This window comes from Acromyrmex echinatior, unplaced genomic scaffold, assembly GCF_024713525.1.
Source record: "Acromyrmex echinatior isolate Ae372 unplaced genomic scaffold, ASM2471352v2 Scaffold20, whole genome shotgun sequence".
Classification (NCBI taxonomy): Eukaryota; Metazoa; Arthropoda; class Insecta; order Hymenoptera; family Formicidae; genus Acromyrmex; species Acromyrmex echinatior.
Window position 1 is genome coordinate 476,733 of NW_028259054.1, and position 21,058 is coordinate 497,790.

Here is a 21,058-nt window from a genome sequence, read left to right on the forward strand (position 1 = left end):
GCCTCAGAGTCGAAAATTGGTTCGAACGTACACAAAAATGTATCGATCTTAAAGGCGAATACTTCGAAAAACAATAAAGCCATTTACCGAATTTTACATGTTTTTTTTTCATATTGTTAAGAAACTTTTCCAGCAGCCTGCGTATTATTATATTATTATATTATATTCTTGTACTTATTAGGTGTTGGAATTAATTCGTAGCGTTTTTTAATGAAAGAATGTTATTTATTTCACATGAGCATTAAAAAATACATTAATGAAAGTACTTCCCATCACTTGTAAAACGCTACGAATTAATTCCAACACCTAATATATCTCTTACTACTCATTACTTGATTATTCGGGCTATGACCGCGCTGGTGAGCATTTGTTGTCAGCAGAATGCTCCTGTAGGTCATCATCCGTACACATACTTTCGTTGAGAAATGTCATGAAAATTAACTCGTACAAACCTGGTGATCCATCGTATTTTTTCCCATCTATAATTATATCATCATTTTTGTGCAAGATGATATGTTTGTTACCAATCATTGTTCCCTCGTCGCTGAAATAAATTCCATATACAACGTCTATGTTGATGACTTTCTTATCGCACAGAACCATTTTTAGATATTTCTGTCCCAACGGACCAGTTTGCTTGTAGCTTTTCTTGCCCCTCGGATGTTTGAAATATGTGTCAAATAGATGTTACGAGCGGTTCATCGACAACCTCGAAAATTTCTTCGACGATGGGAACGTGGTCATACGATAAATCGCGCGGTTGTATTGTTTCAGACACTTCATTCAAAGTGGATGGTACGGTTTTCGATTGACTCAACATTGATTTCACAGGTGTGGAAGCCTGTTTAGGATTGTACTAATACTTACAAAGCATTCGGTCGTTTTCTTTTGAATTTTAGTTCCTCATCTTCTCCCGAAAAGAATGTTTCGGTCATAATAGGATCCTTGGAGAATTCAACAGTGTTTTCAACAACCTGTTCAGCGGGTCGATAATAGGTTTGAAGTATTTCTTCAATGTGATATTGAATTCTCCTCCATTTTACCAGTCTTTAAAGCGTAGTACTTTTTGCGAATCGAATCGCTCGTTTTCGCAATCTCCTTAGCTATCTTTTCACGATCTTTGCTATTGTCCATGTCAACGTATCGAGGTCAACTGATCACATCACGTATTGCAAAGTCATTAAATCCTTTTCTGTATCGCCCATCGATAAGCGCACTGTCCTTGTCAATCACTAGAACATACTTTTGCTGCCAAAATTTATGGCAGTTTCAGATTGGTACCATCCTGTTTGAATAGAATCAACAAATTTGCATTGTCGCGTATAAGTACGCGTATAAGTGTTTTGGTATCTTTGCGTACGTCTGACAAAGATAGAAGCAGTCGACGTCCGCGTATCGTCCCATTGCAAAGTACTCTCTTATCGCATCTTGTTTGTCGCATGCTACGTCATCAAAGATAAAGATGGAATTCGGAAGCGTCTCGCTCGGTGGAATGACGTTGCTGTTATTGGAGAGTGTAAAATAATCAATTTCCTCGATCGGGTGCTAACAAATTCGTCAAGTATCGATATTTCAGTTGTTGCGATTTCGAGTACACATACACGTTCTCGAATTATGCCGTACGAATTTTCCAACAGACTTATCAACACGTTCGTCTTGCCACAATTTGACGGTCCGCAAATGACAGTACGTATAGATGCAAGTAGCATGTCGCCATGCTTGCGCGTCTCTTTATCGGTTTGCGCTTTGCCATCAAGTTTCATTACTTTGATCGCCCGCGGCTGGCGGCACGAACTGCATATTTTCTCTTTCCACAAAATACTGAAAACAATATCACGAGCGGGCCTATTTATAGAGTTACGTAGAGCAAAATCAATTAGTAATCAAAATGTTTCTCGTCGTGTCGGATGATCTGCATAGTTTAATCTCAAAAGAATTGGAATACATATTAAAAATTGTACTGCTGCGAGAGTTTGAAAATTGCAGAGATCTGTTGTGAGACAAATTATTTAAATATATACGAGCAGATTCGGAGATACAACGATACTGTCGGTGCCTGAAGCATTACAATTTACCAAGTCATCAAATATCCATGGTCTGGCGCCTTTGATAAGAATTGTAGCGAATGTCGTTGAGAAGCTTTAAATCGTGCATAAATACGCTTCCTTTCGAATTACATATTCCAAGATATCAATTTTGCAGTCCGGGAACGTGATTTGAGAAACAATTGGCTAGAGGTGATCAAAGAATTAATTCATTACTGCGTATCGCGAGTACAACGTAATGTATTTGCACAGCAACGATCTCGCTAAACGACATGCGGCTGATAATATACTCACCGGGAAGCCGCGAAAACGCATTACCGCGAGTGATTTCTCAGAGAGAGAGCCGCACAGCAGTTTGGACAGCTATGAAGGCCAAAACGAAGATTGATATAGGTTTGAAAACAAGGAAGAAGAAGAAGAGCAAGCGGATGCTTCTGACAGCGAAAAGCGATGGCGTCCTGTCAATTCTACCGCTACTCGACATTCTCAGATCATTGGTCGGTGGCGCGGCGGGAGTCGTCAAGGCAGTAAACGATAACACAGTAGCGCAGCGTCAGCTGGAAGAACTGTAATGTCATAATCGCGCCATGAAAGGTCGCGGCGTTTATCTCGCTCCCTACAAGCGCGGACAAGCTATCGCGCATAGAAAAAAAATGTCGATGAAACGTTAAAAATGTAGAAGGGATAATTACCGATGTGCAATTGCAACAACTTGCAAACCGCATTCCATATTTTAGAGCCATCTTTATGCGTACTACATTACCGCTCGAAAGAGTATATCAAAACGAGACGATAAATCTGGACAATGCCGAGGGACACATTGGGTAGCGTATGCTAAAAAAGGGAATCGCGTTATGTACTTTGACAGTTTTGGCAATCTTCGACCACCGAAGGAATTTGAATGGTATCTGGCAAACAGTATAATCGAGTACAATCGCACACCTCATCAACGTTACAGTTAGAACAATTGCGGACAGCTTTGTCTACAGTTTCTATGAATGATTGACAAGCAATTAAGGATCGACATTGTTGTTTAATTCAGTGCTCGTTTGAAACACGTCGCTGACGTTTACGCTGACCGGCAAGAGCGGCATTCTCACTTACTTTTCAATGATAGATTTGGATGACGACGATTACGAGCTCGGTCTGACGGACTTTGAAACATACTATACTCTAGCAATATATATTTAATAAACAACAAGTTTTACTATGGCAACGAAGAAATTGTCATTCCCAAAGAATCGTACGAATTGCATGATATAGAGCGGTATCTGAAACGTGAAATTTTACGTTCTTAAGATGCGAAGGGCAAGGAGGATGAAGAGTTCTTGCTGATTATTCGTTACAACAATACGATGAGAAGTGAGATTAATGAGTACTTTTTCCAACTGAAGTCCTTGCGTGCCTTATAGTATGATTTTAGTTCGGCATCTTCTTTTTGTGTTTGCGCCAGCTCCTCGAAGTTTATCTCTTTTTAGATACCTTTAGATTCAGGATAAGGCGTCTGCTACGTTGTCGCTGCCTGCTATGTGTCGTATATTTGTTGTGAATTGGCTGATAAATTCCAAGTGGCGTGCTTGTCGCAATGAACTGCGCAGTGAATCCTGGTTAAATGCGAAGACTAGTGGTTTATGGTCTGTCAAAATGCTGAATTGGCATCCTTCCAGCATGTGTCGGAAGTCTCACTGCTACGTGTATCGCCAGGAGTTCTCTGTATGGGCTGTATTTTGTTTGCGCGCCGCTTAATTTTTTGCTCAGAAATGCTAGTGGTTGCCAGTATCTTATTTGATCTGCTGCTGTAATACTGCTCCGATGTCGTATTTGACGCATCTGTTACTGCCATTGCATCCGGGTGTGCCAGTAACGTGGCTTGCGCTAGGCTTTCCTTGATTTTGACGAAGGCGTTCTCGCGCTCGGGTGTCCATTCGACTGGAGTTTTCTCTTTTTTCTTCTCGCCTTTGAATGCGTTATTCAAGTCAATCTGAGTTTGCGTTGTTCCTGGTATGAATCTTCTGTAAAAGTTTATCATGCCCAGGAATTGCCGTAGTTGTTTGATTGTGATTGGCTTTGGGAAGTTTTTTTATCTGCTTTTTGTTGAGGTCTTGTGCCTTTGATTGAGATTACGTATCCTAGAAATTTTATTTGTTCTTCTCCTAGGACACACTTGGCTGAGTTGATACGTATTCCGTGTTTGTCCAATCGTACAAATACTTCGTGTAGGTGTCATCTATGTTCTTCGGATATGTTTGATACTATTAAGATGTCGTTTATACGCGTAATAGTAGTCCAGGTCTTGTAATACTCTGTTGATGAACCTCTGGAACGTTTGTGCGGCATTCCGAAATCCGAACGGCATGTATTTAAACTCGAACATGCCAAATGGCGTCGTGATCGCTGTTTTTGATATATCCGGCGGATGTATCAGATTTGGTTATACGCTCGGATCAGGTCTAATGTAGAGAAGTCATCTTTCCGTATAGCGTTTGCGCGAAATTTTCCAGATGCGGGATTAGATATCGATCCGGTATTGTTCTCGCATTAAGTCTCCTATAGTCGCCCCATGGTCGCTCTTCGTTTTTTTTTGCAGTACTATGTGTAATGGAGATGACCATGGGCTTCTCGATGCTTGGATGATTCCCTCTCGTAACATTAGCTCGAATTCTGTTTTGGCCGCTTTTAACTTGTCTGGTGCTAATCTTCGAGGTCTGCCTGCCTCCGGTGGACCTGATGTCTGTATGTAGTGTACTGTCTCGTGTTTAGCCTCACGTTGTTGTCCAGTGATCCTCGTTATTCCTGATAGGATATTCTGCTAGGATGACATGATACTCTGACAGAGTGGCTACTGTCTTTATCGATAGCGTCGTCGTGATGCTTGTCATTCCCTTCGCCTTCAAGCTTGTCTTGCCGTCAACTAATCTCTTCCTTCGCATATCGGGTAAGAGATTGTAGTGCTAGAAAGTCTGCTCCTAGTATTGGTTGTGTAGTGTCGGCTATTACGAACCTCCATGAAATGCCCATCGGAGTTCGAGTTCCGGTTGCAGTGTTAATCCCGTAGGTGGGTATCAGCGTACCGTTGGCGGCATATAGCTGATAAGGAGTTGGTCTCCTGCTGTTTTTTTGCGCCTGATGCTGGTATTATGCTGACGTTCGATCCTGTGTCTACCAGAAATTTCTGGCTTGTTACTTTGTTTGTAACGTATAGGCATAATCATGGACCATCATCAATGAGCGCCCTTGCTGTTTTCCGCTTTGTCTTTGCCTTTGGTTGCGAACTTGTCTGGTTGTTCGCATTTGAGAGCTTCCGCTCTGAAGCGTCTGTAATAGTAGCACATGGAATGTTGCTTTCTACTCCAGGATCTACTTCTTGCTTAGTCGTTCCAGCCTCTGGTCATCTTCTCTACTTGGGCTGTTAAGGCTGCTACTTGCTTTTGCAACTCTTCGACTGAATCCTCCTTCTTTCGATTTGTTGACGTTAGTGGTCCTGTCGTAACCAGTACTGTGGCTTTATTTCCGATCTCTGGAATTCTATCGGCCTATTCTGCAACACTGTTGAGGTTGTCTTCGTCCCGGGTGACTAATATTGTCTGTATTTGGGCGGATAGAGGTCCCAGCCATAAGGTGCGTAATAGCCTCTTTGATATTGCCGTGCCAAGATAACTAGATGTCGTAGGAACTGTGACGGTTTCCTGTCTCCCATCTCTTCCATCTCTAGAAATTGGCGTATTCGGTATTCCTGCGAGTCTGTCAAACGCTATAGCGCCTTCTTCAAGGTTTCGTACTTCTTATTGCTAGGGGAGTTGATGATGATGTCCTTGACTTCTCGTGCTTGTCTCGGCTCTTCGAGAGAGCATGGATGTATTTCTCATGGTCGCTCGTCACCTTGTATAATTCGAATTGGTCTTCTATCTGCGCGAATCATAGCTCGAATTCCTCTGGCTAGAACGGGGAAATCCGTATTACGACTTTATTCGCCTGTGGGTCTTTCTCGATTATTATCGATGTATCTCCCTCCGTTGTGGTCATTATATCAGTTATGTAGTTGTCGGGATAATCAGTTTATGGCGGATATTTCTATCGCTTTGGCAGTCGGCCGTCGTTGTCGGTCTCTACTGCTCGCGTGCTTTAGTACGACGGCTCGAGAATCGGTATAAAGAAAAAAGAGGCTGCGCAGATTGTGTAATATGTACAAGGTGTATTTACAATTATTTACAATGCCTCGTCACAGGCGGCGTACATGTATGGCCCAGAAAAGAGCCATTTGGTTCGCATCAACGAGAGACGCGTTCGCGGTAGCTGACGGTAGGTGTGATACGCGTACACTTCAGCAGCGGTAATAGCTGGTTGTTGTTCTTGTCTACCAATGCGAGGAAGACGCATTTCCGCAGCGCCGATGGTGTTCTTGGCGGCCCAGGGACTGCTCCCGTGGGCCTATCGACGGTGGCATCCTCTAATCCGCCTCGCTGGTTTGTGTCTCCGCTATTGCCTCCCGTGGCGTGGTGTCCGTTCTTGCTAGTGGCCGAGGTGATCGAGCCGGTGTTGACCTTGGCAGCTCCACTTGGACTGCTGTTGGTCCCTGCTGCGCCTCCTCTGCTACTGCTGCTCTCGGAGTTGCCGTGGCTGTTGGGCCCCTTTTCGGTGGCCGTTCCTCTGCTCGCCTTGGTGAGCACCTTGGCTGGCCTGATCAGCTGCCGGAGCTTGGCATAGTTACTGCTCATGTAGATTTCCTCTCGGATAGATCGTGAGCCATGCGGTGTCGCTTCTCGGTTCTGCGAGCCTTATATGGGCCGCCGAGTTATTCTCGCGCACGAGTCCGCGATTATCATGCCAGCCCTCTAGGGGCTGCGTCGCGGTACTCGCGGTTCGCGACCGCTTGCGAGAAAGTTGCTCTTAGCGCGCTCGCACGCTTGTTGTGTGTATGCCGGTTAGGCGTTGTATTGGCGCTCGTAGCCGCCACATATATATACAATATATTGGATCATCTAAAAAGTATCCGCGGTTTTTTGTAACTAGATGTGTGTTGATGGTCATATATCTAGTGACAAAGTATCCGCGGTTTTTTGTCACTAGATGGTATTGATGGTCATATATCGGGCAACACTAATCCGATTATGTCAAACGAACGCGCATCTGAAAGATGACATTTTAGGTTACATTTTTTGTACCAAAGTTTGGTGATTCATCAATCATGTCAAAAATTATATTGGTTTGAAAATGAGTGAAATTTCTGAAGAAATACGCTATGTGATGCTTTTTTATTACAAAAAAGGCAAAAACGCAGCACAAACATGCAGACAAATTTGTGAAGTTTACAGCGCGGATGCTGTAAGTGAACGCAGGACGCAGGAGTGGTTTGTTCAATTTTATTCTGGAAATTTTGATGTCAAAGATCGACCTCGCTCTGGTCGGCCAGTCACTGAAAAAGTCGATGAAATTTTGCAACTGGTCAAGCAAGACCGGCATGTGAGCTGTCAGGAAATAGCCAATGCACTAAGAATCAACATGACAGTTTGGAATCATTTGAAAAAGGCTGGCTACGCAAAGAAACTCGATGTTTGGATGCCACATGAATTAACGCAAAGAAATTTGATTGATCGAATTTCCATCAGTGAAACACTACTAAAACGCAACGAAATCGACATTTCTGAAGCAAATCATCATAGGCGATGAAAAATGGGTGAAATACAAGAATATTGTTCGTAAAAGATCATGGAATAAGCGCGGCGAACCACCACAAACGACTTCAAAGCCTGGATTGATGGCAAATAAGGTGATGCTGTGTGTATGGTGGGATTGGAAGGGAGTCGTCCATCATGAGGTATTACCACATGGCCTAACGATTAATTCAGAGCTCTACTGTTCACAACTGGATAGATTACAGGAAGCGATTAAGGAAAAACGACCAGAATTGATTTACAGAAAAGGTATTGTCTTCCATCATGACAACGCCAGATCACACACATCTTTGATGACGCGCCAAAAATTGAGGGAGCTTGGTTGGGAAGTTTTGATGCATCCACCGTATAGCCCGGACCTTGCACCGTCTGACTACCATTTGTTTCGATCTCTGCAGAACTCTTTTGATGAAAAAACATTAGCCGACGAAAGAGCTGCCGAAAATCACTTGAAAAAGTTTTTCGCCGATAAACCACAAAAGTTCTATACGGATGGAATTACTAGGTGTATGCATAAGTTTTTTCCGGTTTTTTGGTGAAAAAAAACGCGTAATTTTCAAGGGAAATTAATTTTTTTTTATTCAAAATATTGGCCATCAGCTTCTACACATTTCGTCCATCTTTCAAGTAATTTATGAATACCATGCCAGAAAAACTGCTTGTCTTTTGCAGCAAATCATTCGTCGAGTCATTTTCCAACTTCCTCGAAATTGCTGAAGTGCTGCTCTGCGAGCGCGTGCCCCATTGATGCGAAGAGGTGATAGTCAGATGGCCAGGTCTGGGGAGTACGACGGGTGCGGAAGGATGTCCCATCCAAGCGATTTCAAGGTGTCTTTCACTGGTTTTGCTGTGTGAGACGGTGCATTGTCGTGTAACAAAATCACTTTGCCATGTCTTCTGGCCCATTCCGGTCGTCTTTCGATTAATGCGTGGTTTAAATTAATCATTTGTTGGCGATAGCGTTATGTATTAACGGTTTCGCCGGGCTTCAAGAGTTCATAATACACAATACCGCTCTGGTCCCACCAGACACAGAGCATGGTCTTCTTGCCGAAGCGATTTGGCCTTGGTGTTGATGGACCGGCTTCGCCAAGTGAAAGCCACGATTTTTTCCGCTTCGGGTTTTCAAAATAAATCCATTTTTCGTCACCCGTCACAATTCGATGCAAAAATGATTTCCTTTCGTAGCGTTGAAGCAGCATTTCACAAGTGATTTTGCGATTTTCCATTTGACGTTCATTCAAATTGTGTGGGACCCATTTACCGAGTTTATTGATCTTTCCCATTGCTCGTAAACGTCTGCTGATTGTTTCTTGTGATACATGTAATGCTTCTGCTAATTGCCGTTGAGTTTGAGTTGGGTCTTCATCCAATAACTCCTGCAATTGCTCATCTTCGCATTTTTGTGGTCTACCAGAGCGCTCACTGTCTTTCACATTGAAATCACCATTTTTAAATTGTCGAAACCATGTCTCACATGTTCTAATCGATGAAGCGTGTTCACCATACCTGTTTCTACCAGCAAACGATGACTTTCAATAGCCTTTTTCTTTTGATTAAATAAAAATAGCAATGCGTGCCGCAAATGTTCTTTTCCAGGCACAAAACTCGACATGATCACTGAACGATAAAACAAAGACGCTAGTTTTTGACGGATACAACTTGTGTGTGTTTGTAGTTAAATGTCAGACGAATAAAATGGCGTATGTGTCAAATTAATACGCTGCGTACTTTTCGCTGGCGCCATCTCTTAGTTAAACCGGAAAAAACTTATGCATACATCTGGTATGAAATTACCCGAAAAATGGCAAAAGGTTATAGATAATAATGGCTAATATATACTTGATTAAAATTGATTTTCAATAAAGAAAAATTTCATTCAAAAATTGAACAAAAAACCGCGAATACTTTTTAAATGACCCAATATATATTAGGTGTACAAATAAATTTTCGCTGTTTTTAATCAAAAATTAAGCATTTATTGTGAAAGAACGATACATAATGTTTTATTGAAAGTGTTGTCCATCGCTAGCCACTACTTTTTCCCATTTTTCTGGTAGCATACGGATACCGTGTTGAAAGAACGCTTCATTTTTTGAGGCTATCCAATTATCGATCCAATTTTTGATATCTTCATATGATGTGAAGTGCTGTTCAGACAGGCCATGCACCATTGATCGAAATAGATGGTAATCGGGAGGAGCAATGTCTGGTGAATACGGCGGGTGGAGTAGAACTTCCCAATTGAGTGTTTCCATGTAGGTTTTGACCGGCGCCACAACATGTGGTCGAGCATTATCAAGCAGGAGAATAATTTTGTCATGCCTGGAGTAGCAGTGGGCGCGTTTTTCCTTGAGTGCTCGGCTCAATTTCATCAATTGTGTGTCGGTAGAAAGCCCCAGTAACGGTTTCGTTCGATTTGAGCAACTCATAATACACGACACCAAGCTGATCCCATCAAATACACAACATGAATTTTTTTCCATGAATATTCGGCTTGGCTGTCGATGTTGAAGCATGGCCAGGTGATCCTCATGATTTCCTCTTCTTTGAGTTATCATAGTAGATCCATTTTTCATTACCAGTGACTATATGATGTAAAAAATCCTTTCGTTTATGCCTGACAAGCAGCATTTCACATATGGAAAATCGGTGTTCAACGTTTTTCGGCTTCAGTTCATATGGAACCCAATTCCCTTGCTTTTGAATCATTCCCAATGATTTCAAACGATGTGAAATTGCTTGTTGAGTCGCTCCTAATGTAAGTGCAAGTTCTTTTTGCGTTTGGCACAAATCTTCATTTAATAATGCTTCCAATTCCGCGTCTTCGTACACTTTCGGCCTTCCGCTATGTTCTTTGTCTTCGACGTGACCGTTCTTAAATTTTTGAAACCATTCACGACAACTTCTCTCACTTAAGGCAGCCTCACCATATGCTTCTACAAGCAATCGATGAGCCTCAGCTGCAGATTTCTTCAAATTAAAGAAGTAAATCAAAAATTCCCGCAAATGACGCTTATTCGGCCCAAAACTCGGCATTTTCGCAAAATACAAAAAAAAATATATGATGCTGATACAAAATCGCTAGTATTTCAAGATTATGTTGTTGACAGATGTCCAACCTTACGATAACCTTATAATGTTTTACATCAGACAATTTTAACCATAGCTTGCTAGTGGCGCCGTCTTTTGTCAAACGGCGGAAACTTATTTGTACACTCTGCCTTTGGTAAGAAAAGGTTATGGGTGCTTTCTAACAAACGACTCAGTACAACATAGTGATTATCTCATCCTTGTTGTAGGCGAACAACAAGACTGTAATGATGCACCGTGTCATATCGTGTCTCACTATGTCTCTTGTTGGAAAGCCCCCTATAAAGCCAAAATTGGTTAAAAGCTTACTGTGATATGTGTTTCTTGTTGGAAGGCAGCCTTATAAAGCAAAAATGAGAAAGGTTAGTATCTTCATGTCATACGTGAAAATATAATTTTTATTTATCATACAAGTCATATGGTTAAATGTTATAACAATAAATTGTGCTTTAATTAATCCAATGTCAGAGACGTTCATCGTGGGCTGACTATTTTTAATTTACTGACAGAGGCTTTTCGATTATCAAATTTGGTGAAATACGATTGCGATACCAATTTGTAGAATTTTGCCTCTCAATTAAAGAAATGTGAATAGATACATTGTTATGATAGAATCAAAAACTGATTGCTTATCATGAAATAAAGAAACTAATGAAGAAAAAAAAACTGAATATCAGTAAATAGCTTCTTTGAAACCTTACAACTTTTATCTGAAGCGTTTTTTTCCAAAAACGTTATGGGGCCTTATAGCACAAGGATAGCCGTAATTGAGTCGTAGAACGTGAATCATAGTCATAGGTCAACGCATTATATTTTAGCGTACTATGTATGCCGATACAAATACAATTCACATTTCTTTATGATTAGTTGTAGTCACCTTTATGTTCAGCTCCTAAATCCAGAGTCTTTTTGGACACTCTATATAATATATATATACATATAATATATTAGGTGTAGTAAAAAGAAATCCATTATTTTTCTAATAGATGGCTTTAGTAATCTGTATCTCGTATACGTGTGATACAGATTACTAAAGCCATCTATTGGAAAAATAATGGATTTCTTTTTACTACACCTAATATATACAAATATTGGGTCATCTAAAAAGTATCCGCGGTTTTTTGTCACTAGATAGTGTTGATGGTCAATACCATCTAGTGACAAAAAACCGCGGATACTTTTTAGATGACCCAATATATATATATATATATATATATATATATATATATGTATATATATATATTTGTATATATATTATATATTATATATTATATATTGGGTTGTTCGGAAAGTAATTTCGTTAAAGGCATTAGTTATGTATAAAGGCATTAGTTGATGCAAATCGGCGAATAACAACACGTGAGATCGGTGAGAGGTTAAATTTATCGAATTCAATTGTTTGACCACTTGAAAGGCCTGGGTTTAACCTCGAAGCTCGATATATGGGTTCATTTTCACAAAAAAAAAACGAAATTACTTTCCGAACAACCCAATATATATATATATAGAAATTTAGAAACATGAAATAATATAAATATATATGTGCATATGTATCGAATATATTATAAATTTATGTGTAGAAAATAATAAACAAAATGAAATTGTACCTGTCATGTTCCTTTGGCAGGCTTGATACCAGTCCGTTGGCTTTGCGGCGTGATTGCGGCGTGTCAGCGACGTGCCGTCGCTGATGGGGGCCCACCGAAAGGGAAGGCGTGCGACTATGCTATCTGCGTGTAAACCGCCGTGCTTCTTACAGGTTTTCTCGAAGCTTCCGTGTGCGAATCCTCGCTAATAACACGTGCACGACCGGTGCACAAGAATTTTATTATTTTAACTTTATCATAGAAGACGCGAGTGTAATTCGAGACATAATAAAAAGAGGTCTTATATCAAGGCAAAGTTCATTTCATCTTTTACCACACGCTGCCAATATCGACACGGACAAGCCACAAGGCAAGAAACACAGATCTCGGACAAAGAGAAAATAGCGCTACACATAGCGCAACGGACACCAAGGTCCTCTCACTAACAACCTTCCTTATGAATTTTTGTCAGTCCATAAGAACTCGGAAGTTCGCTGTCCGATACATACAATTTTTTGTATAAGTTTAGATCAATGTACCTCTTATTTTTCTTATTTTTTAGTAAGTTACCGATTTCAGATGTTATTTTGTTTGTGGGGTCTTTATTTATTACATTGTATGTAGTTGAGAATCTCATACATCTTTTCTCTGTAACTTTCCCGATTCATGATTACTGTAGTATAATATTACCTTTATCCGCTCTAGTGATTAAAATGTCCGGATTCTCTGAGACGAATCGTTTCACTTCCTTTACACCTTCATGTAGGATCTTATTCTCAGACGATTCAATGTCACAATTCTTTATTGACTTGAGTATTTGAGTTATTTCGTTCCTGAACATTTTACACACATTCATCGTCAGCTCTGAAAAGATTATACTCTACATGTTTGATGAACTCACGCATACTCTTTTCTTTGCCGACGACATTATTAGGTAAGTTGAAATGCTGACCTAATTGCAATACAACTTTAGCTTTCTCTGAAATTTCAGTATTACTGAGATTTATTAGCCATTGTTCGTTAGTACTCATTATTTCAAAATTTGTGTTGAATCTATCCGGACCAATATTAATCTTATAAGATGATTGTCGTTCATTAGCCATCATATTTTTGGTTGAAATTTTCTTTAATTTCAACAGTGCACTAGGAGTATCACCATTCATCTCAGAGTCTAACAATTGCATTATATTATAGTTAATATTCTCAATTTTCGTTCTTTCTCTACACTTATGACTAGCTGGCAAGTTTTTGATTTTGTTAATAATCCTTTCCTATTCCTTTCGCCACATTGTGTTGAAATTAGTTTCTTGTCTTCGAAAGAAAGAATTAGATATCTTACTTGGTAGAATTTTTTCTATCTGTCTACATATGCTGAACATTTCAAATTTAACTTGTTCAAGATGTTTATAAGCGTCTTGTAATTCTATCCGTAAATATTTAAAAATAAAATTGTGTTTAAGTCTATCAATTCTTTCTTTCGAAGAATGGAACAGCTTATGCTAATAACTGCTAATAATATTATCTCGTCTTTTTATTTCCGTTATGTGGATGACATTGTGTTAGCGGTGCATAAAGACAAGATTGAAGGAGTTCTGGAATTGTTTAACTCATATCATGAAAGGCTTAGATTTACGGTCGACTTTGGCGATGAAAACGGCATAAATTTTTTAGACGTAAAATTAATGAGACAAGAAGGAAGAATCATCTTCGATATTTACAAAAAATCTATTAATACTGGGAGATATTTAAACTATCTTTCGAATCATCCGTTAGTACATAAAAGGGGCATAATCATCGGGCAATTAGATAGAATTTTGCTTTTATCCCATTCAAAATTTCATGAAAAAACATCTCTGATTCAATTCACACTCTTTTAATGAATGGTTATCCTCTTAAATTCATATTTTCAACAATAAAAAATAGAATAAAAACCTTGGAAAGTAGAACTAATTTAGATCAAAATCATGAGGCAAATAATAACGAATTCTAATTCAAAGAAAAAGTTTTTCACGATACCATATTTAAGCAAAGTATCTAAAAAACTTTCACATATTCATGGCTTTAATATAGCTTATAAACCTATGAATAAAATGAATATACATTTATAAAAACTGGAAAAGATCCTTTGCTTAAGGATGACCATCGTGGAGTAATCTACAAAATTAATTGCTTAAATTGTGAATCTTCTTATGTTGGCCAAACAAAAAGGAAATTAAAAACTCATATAAAAGAACATAAGCTTGACATAAGAAAATCCACTTCCAATATGTCAGTGGTTTCGCGTCACCAATTGAATGAGATGCATGAATTGGATTGAGATAACATAAGAATTTTAGACACAGAACAATTATTAATGAAAAGAAGAATTTCTGAAATGATATACATAAAAGGCCAAATAAGTGGTATCAATAAGCAAAGTGACACTGAAGGTTTGCCTGATGTTTATCTGCCTCTTCTTAAGAAAGATCTCTCTTACACTTAATAAATAATTCTACTAATAATTCTATAGAACTTTCTAAACTTTTGACTCATATGTATAAATAGTGGTAAAATATATGATATGACAAATAACAACACACAATGTCACGACAAATTTCCATCTGTGCAAAGGATGTACTTGAGATTCATCATTATATTTTTTTGCTATAAAATAGGTAACGATTCTATTCTTACACATTTCGATTAGAAGATATTAATGATACGCAATACACTTTTCGTGATATGACAATTGGCGTTGTAACATTATTGTACGGAGCATCTTCACATATATGAAAGAACACATTTATATAATTATATCATATGACGGTTGAATTTAATGTCAGCTATATGTAACTCTGCATTTTAAGAATATTGTGAATTTACTGAGGATGACCAGATTGTGGCCGAAACGTTTAATGTTTTAATTAATGTAATGATATTATAATTAAATATCATAAACTATAACTTGTGTGGTGATTTTTTATGCTCTTCTTTTTATACGTTTTGAATTATAACCACATTCTTTTTTATGATGCAAATTAAATGAGTTTACACAGCAAAAAATTCGCATGGCATAATTTTTCTAAATATTAGGGCCACTTGTTCTTACCTTTTACATCGATCTTTCGGTATTTCCACATCCGGCGTACATTCCTGTACACTCAGTGAGTCATTAGAGCTGATATTTGTAGGTCTTTCAGTCATTTCCGAAATTTCTTTGTCTTTTGTACATTCCAACTGGATCGCTTTTGATATTGAGCAATGATCCTGCCTGTATATTTTTATGGATGGGAAATTTTTGTGTATGACTTGGAAGTATTCCAAGTAATACTCCATTGCATTGTAATACTTTCATTGGCACTGAAATAGAAAAGAAACGATTGTTATTTTGATAAAGTTACGCAAAAAAGGAATGTACATTTTAATAATTATATAAATTACTAAATATTCAAGCTTATATATTTATCTATTTTCCATTTGTGATAAAAATAATGTTGGAACCGCACTAGACAAAAGCAACTATCTTCGAATGACACGTCTGCGAATTTTATTATTCACAAACGAATCTTCTGTAAAATGTGCTGAACATATTTTTGCTAAACAGTTCAAATGACAATTAGTTATTATAATTAAGCCTACGCAAGTTTGTCATGCAAAATTTATATTTAAGAATTTCAAAACAAAAATATCCTCAGTATCGCAATTAAAAAAATTTCAAGCGTTATCTTTGTTTTGAAAGATTTATCTTTGTTTCTAAATTTTCAAATATAAATTTTACAACGAACTTACGTAGACTTTTATATTCCTTAATGATTAACATTGACATTGTTCTAAGCCATTATCCGAAGGACTAAACATGCTATGTCAGTAAATTGGTAATAGAAATCAAACAAGTCCTGCATAACCTGATGGCAGATTGAGAGCAGAACCTAATTTAAGCAAACTCTGCTCGGTTTCTGCCATCAATCTGACATAGCTTGTGTGTGTGTCAGCAAACTTTGTTGACAAATCCATAGCCAAATGCGGATACAGATGGCTATAGTTTTGTAATCAAAATTTGATCGAGTTTGCTGCCAATTTGGCCTCAAATTGCTAACATTTTGCTATCAGTGTTATAGTTATAAATTATGTAATATTTTACAATAAACTGTAACATTAGTTCATTTAATAATTTTTAATAATATTTACCATTTTTTAGCATATCCGATAAACTCCGATCCATAAACTCCGATTCTGCGAATCCAAACTTTCACGCATTATTTTATTTTCCGGGAATCGGAAAAAGCTTACTTGTCCCGGTAAACATCTTTTGCTGCAATTTCTACACTATTTCACCACGCAACGTACCATGATTCACTATTTTTTACTTTTTTTTAACAAAACTGCACAAAACATATGTCTAAAAACGCGTGGGCTGGATGGAGTACGGATAGCAATGCTGTGCAGCTGTACAACAAACGTCAACAGACGTCACGATAGAAAAGAATCCACTCGTACGTGCGACAAAGATGCGACGAAATTCAAGTTCAGCAATTTTTCGATGTTAAATATTGTTAGCAGCCATGCAGAACGTGAAACAGTTTGCTGTGAAAAAAGACGTGGTTTAGCTGATTTATACACCATGTAATCCTTCCATCATGTCCCGGCCTCATTCGTTCTATGGCTGAGCCAATAGATGTACGAGGACAAGTGACTCCATTATCGACGAGCATTCCTGAAGATTGCGAGTATTACTGCTGAGAGGATAGTTCTCGCTCTCGAGAGGAGGGATTCTGCACCAGAGGGTGAGACGAACGTCGCCATCGTTACTATAAAGCTGCCGATCCGAGTTCATAGCTTCAGACGAACCGTATGGAAAAGCTCACGTCGCAGAAAGCGATAGGTTTAATGGCCGCCGTGTAGGGTCATGAAATTGCGGGGCACGTGCCGTCCTCCCAAGCAGTATTATTAGGTGAATTATTAGTTGTCGAGTCGCACTCGCCTCTTTTGTCACCGTCGAGTTATTTTAGACTTTTGTTTTATATCATATTGTTTGTGCCGCGCTGAAACGATTATTGTGATAGTGTCGCGCTTTCGAGTTAGCTTCATGTCAGCGTTACTCTCTCATCGGATAACGTGCATTACTTCGGATGCGAATTTTTGCACGCTATCGAGAGATCTTGTGAATAATCGATCCGTCATTTATCAATTATCTTCTAAGGTGACTGCGGAGAAAAGTCAAAGCTCGTAGTCTAGAGTATAGGGTCGCGTTAGAAGTAAATCGTTCTTTTGTAAGTAGATTATATCGAGTCCAGCGGAGGGAACGAAGCTCCGAAAATTGTATGTAAAACGGTTCGCTAAATATTTTATAATTGTTCTTTATTTCTTTCTTATCTCATGTGTGATTCTTGCAGCCTATCTCTCTCGCCCTCTGACAATTTTTCCATCTTCGACGACCCATCCCTGCCATCGCGGCTTAAGGGGATGCTGGAGCGAAGGCCGAACTTGATCAAGGTCGATATTACAGGTTTTCATTTCCAATGTATAATCTGCTTACGCCCTCTGAAGTTAATATGATCATGCAGGAAATTCGATCGATTAATTATCGATATTTTTATTCCGTTTCCTACATTACCATCTTAACAGGGACGTGTATTAGGATCGGTCCCACAATATAAGATTTATTTTGGAAAATTTTCCAATTTTAGAATTGAAAAAAAAATAAACATAATTGAAGTTAATCTTATATTTGTAGAATCGGACCTTAGAAATTTAGTTGCATTATATACATATTTAGTTGTATTATATACACATGCAATGTAGGCCGTGTTCTAATATATATCACCAGTACTAAAAGTCTGTAATATATATAAAATACAGATTTTTAATTAATAGATATATCGATACGAAACCGTAATAGCACTTTTTTCTTACATCCAATGCCATTTTAGGTTACGATAATATATTATCATAAATGAATATCATAATATATATATATATATATAGATATTCATGCAGATATTCTCTATGTCCATTTTTGCAATATTAAAATTTTATATTATAATGTGTATAATGATATATAAAATGTAATTCTAATGTTGTACATAAAAAGACATTCATGAATACGAATTACAATTACATTTTATGTGTATTATAATATATGTGTATATACACAATAACACAAAAATATTATTGACATATTAGTGAAGACATAAACATGTTAGTTAATGATATATGCAAGATAGAATTAATGATATATGCAATATTAAAATTATATTTTGTACATTATTGTGTATATGTACATTATAATACATATAAAATATAATTATAATTTATATTCACTAATAATGTTTTGTTATATGTTACAACAATGTTAGAATTATCATAGTATAATGTACATACAATTTTCTATATTAGATATATAGTCGACATATTAGTAATGTATAAGTACTATAAGTATCTATCTCTTTTTATTAGACAGAGTAAAAAGAGTTACATTATGTATGTGCAATGTCGTATTCATTTATATATATATATATATATATATATATATATATATATATGAAACACGTGTCCATATATTGACAGTAATATATGTTACATCTTGACTAAACTCTAAATGATAGGAAAAATCATAGGAAAAAGTGATACTACAACTGTATTTCGATATTCACTGCGAGTACTGAAAATACGTAACTATAGATTTTCAGTATTGACAGTGTACATTGACACATGGGCCTATATAATAGCATTTTTCCTGTCGTACAATGTCATTTTAGGTCAGGATGTGATATGTATTAGCTATATATAGATATATTACACATATAATATACATAGCTATACCATTTTTTGCTATGTTTAATAAAAATATGTAGAAGTTAATCATGTTAAAATATTAGTGATGTACTTAAATATAATACACACATAGGCAATATTGTACAATATTGCATATATGTATTAGGTGTTGGAATTAATTCGTAGCGTTTTACAAGTGATGGGAAGTACTTTCATTAATGTATTTTTTAATGCTCATGTGAAATAAATAACATTCTTTCATTAAAAACGCTACGAATTAATTCCAACACCTAATACTATAATGTGTGAATATACATACGTTGCAGATAGAAGTTATCAATGCTAAGCTGTTTATGCATTCTCTGTGTTTAAATGTGCAATATTAAAATTGTATACATATATAAAATATATATATATATAATGCATGTATATATATATATATATATATATATATATATATATATATATATTAGGTGTTGGAATTAATTCGTAGCGTTTTTTTAATGAAAGAATGTTATTTATTTCACATGAGCATTAAAAAATACATTAATGAAAGTACTTCCCATCACTTTCTACTACTTTTGACCATCTTTCGGGCAGTGAATGAATACCGCGTCGGAAGAACTGTTCATCTTTAGATGAAATCCAGGAATCGAACCATTTTGTACAATCTTCGTAAGATGTGAACTTCTGCTCGCACAAGCTATGAGCTAATGATCGAAACAAGTGGTAGTCGCTAGGTGCAATATCAGGAGAATACGGCGGGTGCGGTAGCACTTCCCATTTAAGTGTTTCCAGGTATGTTTTTACCGGTTTTGCAACGTGTGGGCGAGCATTGTCGTGCAGCAAGATGACTTTATCGTGTCTTTCGAAGTATTCCGACCGTTTTTGCTTCAATGCACGGCTCAAGCGCATCAGTTGCCGTCGGTAGAGATCTCCAGTAACGGTTTCATGCGGTTTTAGCAGTTCGTAGTATATGACACCCTTCTGATCCCACCAAATACAGAGCATAAGTTTGGATCCATGGATATTTGACTTCGCCGTTGATGTTGATGGTTGGCCAGGCTTAACCCATGACTTTCTCCGTTTGGGATTGTCATAATGGATCCACTTTTCGTCACCGGTAACAATCCGATGCAAAAAACCTTTTCTTTTCTGCCGTTGAAGCAGCAGTTCGCACGTGAGAAAACGTCTCTCAATATCCCTTGGTTTCAATTCATATGGGACCCAATGTCCTTCCTTCTGGATCATGCCCAAACTTTTAAGACGTTTTCCTATTGTTGAGAAGTCAACTTCCAATGACGTAGATAATTCTTTAAGTGTTTGACATGAGTTTTCATTGAGCAGTGCCTGCAAATCGTTATCTTCAAATTTTTTCGGCTGACCAGGTCGCTCCTTGTCATCCAAGTCGAAATCACCAGCTTTAAAACGTGCAAACCACTTCCTACACGTTTGCTCAGCCAGAGCATGTTCACTATACACATCCACTAAAATACGATGAGCTTCAGCTGCACTTTTGTTCATATTAAAGTAATGAAGCAAAACTCCCCGCAAAAACACTTTATCTGGCACAAATTTTGACATATTCAATGAATTATACAGTATTGTTATTTATGATTTCAAGAAAGGTTATGTACGGCAAATGACGTCCTATGATAGATGTTTACAATGTATACAGAACTATAGGTAACAACGAAATAGTGTACTGCTTGTGCCATCTCTTGTAAAACGCTACGAATTAATTCCAACACCTAATATATACACACACATAAAATGAGGATTTATCAGAGGATTCGTAATTTGATTATTTTTTTTAAGATGTTACGTCTGATCATCTGCGTTTGATTATCGTTAGCTTTGATTTATGTTCGTTGTATATTTTGATATTGAAATATAAAAGTATTATATA

The 21,058-nt window shown here is 37.6% G+C and overlaps 2 long non-coding RNA genes and 2 pseudogenes across 2 annotated transcripts in view; 1 reads left to right on the plus strand and 3 right to left on the minus strand.

Annotated features, from left to right (window-relative positions):
- The window catches only part of LOC147906557 (uncharacterized), a 270,166-nt gene that overhangs the window by 241,733 nt on the left and 7,375 nt on the right, over positions 1-21,058 (plus strand). The gene's annotated exons all lie outside the window — the stretch shown is intronic.
- Positions 294-1,763, minus strand: LOC147906566 (uncharacterized; annotated as a pseudogene).
- LOC147906567 (uncharacterized) lies at positions 5,414-6,068 on the minus strand (annotated as a pseudogene).
- On the minus strand, positions 12,485-15,711 carry LOC147906568 (uncharacterized). The gene is made up of 2 exons (XR_015548328.1): positions 15,485-15,711; positions 12,485-12,601 (listed from the first exon to the last, which is right to left on the minus strand). It is a non-coding gene; the product is annotated as an uncharacterized LOC147906568 (long non-coding RNA).